Raw genomic sequence first — 5,120 nt, 5'->3', positions numbered from 1 at the left:
ATAGAGAGAGAGAGAGAGAGATAGAGACAGAGAGAGACAGAGAGAGAGAGACAGAGATAGAGACAGAGAGATAGAGACAGAGAGAGATAGAGACAGAGAGAGAGAGACAGAGAGATAGAGACAGAGAGAGAGAGACAGAGAGATAGAGACAGAGAGATAGAGACAGAGAGATAGAGACAGAGAGATAGAGACAGAGAGAGAGAGAGCGAGACAGGGAGAGCGAGACAGAGAGAGAGAGACAGAGAGAGCGAGGCAGAGAGAGAGACAGAGACAGAGAGATAGAGACAGAGAGAGAGAGAGCAAGACAGAGAGAGAGAGACAGAGAAAGAATTGGATGACCTGTCAAAATTAAGAATAGTCCTGGGGGTGGGAGACAGACCATATCTTGATGCCCAATATGTAACAACATGTCACAACCTGAGGAACATTGAGTGACTAACGAGCACACCCATAGCATATATACGCTAAAAATGTTTAAATCAATACTGAATGTACCCAACGACTGTTTTAAATTAATACTGAATGCACCCAACGAGGGTCAACGACTGTTTAAATTAATACTGTCTGTACCCAACGAGGGTCAAAAACGTTTGACACCTACAGAATGTTGGAAACCTGTACTTTTTGTTATGTAAGCTTTGGCAACATGGTTCCCTGTAAACTTTCATGCCAATAAAGCATTTGAATTGAATTGAATTGAGAGAGCGAGACAGAGAGAGGGACAGAGAGACAGAGAGAGAGAGAGACAGAGAGATAGAGAGAGAGAGAGAGAGATAGAGACAGAGAGAGACAGACAGAGAGATAGAGACAGAGAGATAGAGACAGAGAGAGAGAGAGAGAGACAGAGAGAGAGAGAGAGAGATAAAGACAGAGAGAGACAGAGAGACAGAGCGAGAGAAACAGAGAGACACGGGGACAGAGACAGAGACAGAGGGAGAGAGACAGAGAGGGACAAAGAGACAGTACTGCCCCTTCGACAGTGCGGCACTCCTTCAGTACTGCCCCTGTGACAATGCAGCGCTCCCTCAGTACTGCCCCTCTGACAGTGCGGCACTCCCTCAGTACTGACCTTCCGACAGTGAGGCGCTCCCTCACTACTGCCCCTCTGACAGTGCAGCACTCCCTCACTACTGCCCCTCCGACAGTGCGGCACTCCCTCAGTACTGCCCCTCCGACAGTGCAGCACTCCCTCAGTACTGCCCCTCCGACAGTGCAGCACTCCCTCAGTACTGCCCCCTCCAACAGTGCAGCGCTCCCTCAGTACTGCCCCTCTGACAGTGCGGCACTCCCTCAGTACTGCCCCTCCGACAGTGAGGCGCCCCCTCACTACTGCCCCTCTGACAGTGCGGCACTCCCTCAGTACTGCCCCTCCGACAGTGAGGCGCTCCCTCACTACTGCCCCTCTGACAGTGCAGCACTCCCTCAGTACTGCCTCTCCGACAATGCGGCACTCCCTCAGTACTGCCCCTCCGACAATGCGGCACTCCCTCAGTACTGCCCCTCCGACAATGCCGCGCTCCCTCAGTACTGCCCCTCCGACAGTGAGGCGCTCCCTCACAACTGCCCCCTGACAGTGCAGCACTCCCTCAGTACTGCCCCTCCGACAGTGCGGCTCTCCGTCAGTACTGCCCCTCTTTCAGTGCAGCACTCCCTCAGTACTGCCCCTCCGACAATGAGGCGCTCCCTCACTACTGCCCCTCTGACAGTGCAGCACTCCCTCAGTACTGCCCCTCCGACAGGCGCTCCCTCACTACTGTGCCTCTGACAGTGCAGCACTCCCTCAGTACTGCCCCTCCGACAGTGCGGCACTCCCTCAGTACTGCCCCTCCGACAGTGCGGCTCTCCCTCAGTACTGCCCCTCCGACAGTGCGGCTCTCCCTCAGTACTGCCCCTCCGACAGTACGGTGTTCCCTCAGTACTGCCCCTCCGACAGTGAGGCGCTCCTTCAGTACTGCAGTGCAGTGTCAGCCTGCATTTTTGAGCTCAAGTTTCTGGAGTGGGACTTGAACCCAGAATCTTCTGACTCAGAGGCGAGGGTGCTGCCCACCGAGCCACGGCTGACACACAAGGAAGCTTGAATTTGGACATCACATCTCTGAACCGCCTGTCAAAGTAGCGGAGTGGCACTAATTGAACAGCGCTGACTCAGAGACAACACATCTCCCAACTGACAATAAAGATAAAACGTACAGGAACATACTTGCTCTCATTGACTGTATTCGCACCATCTCATGTGAGGTGCCAGTATAGCCACCATCCTCTGTGAGGCTGCACGGTCCTGTGATCAGACTATTACAAAGTGCTACACCCCACCCGCTATATCGACAGTCAGAGCCAGCCTCGGCCTCATCTTCCAACAATGCACCAACACTGGGAGCCAATGGGACTGTGTGACGGTGGGTTATTGGACCAAAGAGATTGTAAGATGGTATTTTTTTTTTAATTAATTCACGGGATGTGAGCATCGCTGGCAAGGCCAGCATTTCTTGCCCATCCCTAATTGACCTTGAGAAGGTGGTGGTGAGCCATTTCACAGGGCAGTTAAGAGTCAACCACTTTGCTGTGGGTCTGGAGTCACATATAGGCCAGACCGGGTAAGGACGGTAGATTTCCTTCCCTAGAGAAGAGCAGGGGGGAGTTCTCCACGGTGCCCTGGGGCCAATATTTATCCCTCAACCAACATAACAAAAATAGATTCTCTGGCCATTATCACATTGCTGTTTGTGGGAGCTTGCTGTGCGCAAATTGGCTGCCGCGTTTCCCACATTACAACAGTGACTCCACCGCAGAAAGTACTTAATTGGCAGTAAAGCACTTTGGGACATCCGGTGGTCGTGAAGGCGCTGTAGTAATGCAAGTTTTTCTTTCTTGACATTAGTGTACCAGATGGGTTTTATACAACAATCCGAGAGTTTCATGGTCACTTTTTATTCCTTGAATTTAAATTCCCCAGCTGCTAGTGGTGGGATTTGAACTCACGTCTCTGGACTCGAAACGCTGACTCTGTTTCTCTCTCCTCGATGCTGCCTGACCTGCTGAGTGCTTCCAGCATTTCCTGTTGTTATCTCGGGATCATTAGTCCAGGCCTCTGGGTTATTAGCCCAGCAACATTACCACTCGGCCATTGGGCTAATGAGGCAGCGAGACTGCGGGGCGCTGGGACCATTAGCAACGCGTGATTTGATTATTCTGGTTCTGAGAAAGGTTCGATTTACTTTAGTTAGAAAAGGGCAAATTTCGAGGGGGACAGAATTGAAGTTTTCAATATTGTTCAGTGAATCGACAAAAACTGATTGGAGTAAATTGCTCCTTTGGGGAAAGGTTCAAATCCCATAAACACAAGTTAAAAATGAGGAGGTTAGGACTAGGAAAGAAAGGAAGAACTTGCATTTCTATAGCGCCTTTCACAGCCTCAGGACGTCCCAAAACGCCTTACAGCCAATTCATTACTTTTGAAGTGTCGTCACTTTGTAATGTAGGGAATCGAGTTGTGAATGATCTTATTATTGAGGTCAACTTCATAAATGGGGTCAGGAGACAGTTAGATTTGTTTGTGACAGAGATAGGATATAATGGGAAAATCAGTAGGTGGGATTGAGGGACATGGGGAGAAGGTGGGTGGGTGGGATTGAGGGACATGGGGAGAAGGTGGGTGGGTGGGATTGAGGGACATGGGGAGAAGGTGAGTGGGTGGGACTGAGGGACATGGGGAGAAGGTGGGTGGGTGGGATTGAGGGACATGGGGAGAAGGTGGGTGGGTGGGATTGAGGGACTGGGGAAAGGTGGGTGGGTGGGATTGAGGGACACGGGGAGAAGGTGAGTGGGTGGGATTGAGGGACATGGGGAGAAGGTGGGTGGGTGGGATTGAGGGACATGGGGAGAAGGTGGGTGGGTGGGATTGAGGGACATGGGGAGAAGGTGGGTGGGTGGGATTGAGGGACATGGGGAGAAGGTGGGTGGGTGGGATTGAGGGACTGGGGAAAGGTGGGTGGGTGGGATTGAGGGACATGGGGAGAAGGTGGGTTGGTGGGATTGGGGGACTGGGGAGAAGGTGGGTTGGTGGGATTGAGGGACTGGGGAGAAGGTGGGTGGGTGGGATTGAGGGACATGGGGAGAAGGTGAGTGGGTGGGATTGAGGGACTGGGGAAAGGTGGGTGGGTGGGATTGAGGGACATGGGGAGAAGGTGGGTTGGTGGGATTGAGGGACATGGGGAGAAGGTGGGTGGGTGGGATTGAGGGACTGGGGAGAAGGTGGGTGGGTGGGATTGAGGGACATGGGGAGAAGGTGAGTGGGTGGGATTGAGGGACATGGGGAGAAGGTGGGTGGGTGGGATTGAGGGACATGGGGAGAAGGTGGGTGGGTGGGATTGAGGGACATGGGGAGAAGGTGAGTGGGTGGGATTGAGGGACATGGGGAGAAGGTGGGTGGGTGGGGTTGAGGGACATGGGGAGAAGGTGAATGGGTGGGATTGAGGGACATGGGGAGAAGGTGGGTGGGTGGGACTGAGGGACATGGGGAGAAGGTGGGTGGGTGGGATTGAGGGACATGGGGAGAAGGTGGGTTGGTGGGATTGAGGGACATGGGGAGAAGGTGGGTGGGTGGGATTGAGGGACATGGGGAGAAGGTGAGTGGGTGGGACTGAGGGACATGGGGAGAAGGTGGGTGGGTGGGATTGAGGGACATGGGGAGAAGGTGGGTGGGTGGGATTGAGGGACTGGGGAAAGGTGGGTGGGTGGGATTGAGGGACACGGGGAGAAGGTGAGTGGGTGGGATTGAGGGACACGGGGAGAAGGTGGGTGGGTGGGATTGAGGGACATGGGGAGAAGGTGGGTGGGTGGGATTGAGGGACATGGGGAGAAGGTGGGTGGGTGGGATTGAGGGACATGGGGAGAAGGTGGGTGGGTGGGATTGAGGGACTGGGGAAAGGTGGGTGGGTGGGATTGAGGGACATGGGGAGAAGGTGGGTTGGTGGGATTGGGGGACTGGGGAGAAGGTGGGTTGGTGGGATTGAGGGACTGGGGAGAAGGTGGGTGGGTGGGATTGAGGGACATGGGGAGAAGGTGAGTGGGTGGGATTGAGGGACTGGGGAAAGGTGGGTGGGTGGGATTGAGGGACATGG

The sequence above is a fragment of the Somniosus microcephalus genome, chromosome 7 (assembly GCF_052327205.1).
Source record: "Somniosus microcephalus isolate GS21.2 chromosome 7, FLI_Smic_1.0, whole genome shotgun sequence".
NCBI lineage: Eukaryota > Metazoa > Chordata > Chondrichthyes > Squaliformes > Somniosidae > Somniosus > Somniosus microcephalus.
The sequence above is the reverse complement of the archived record's forward strand: the minus strand, read 5'-3'. Positions refer to the sequence as shown.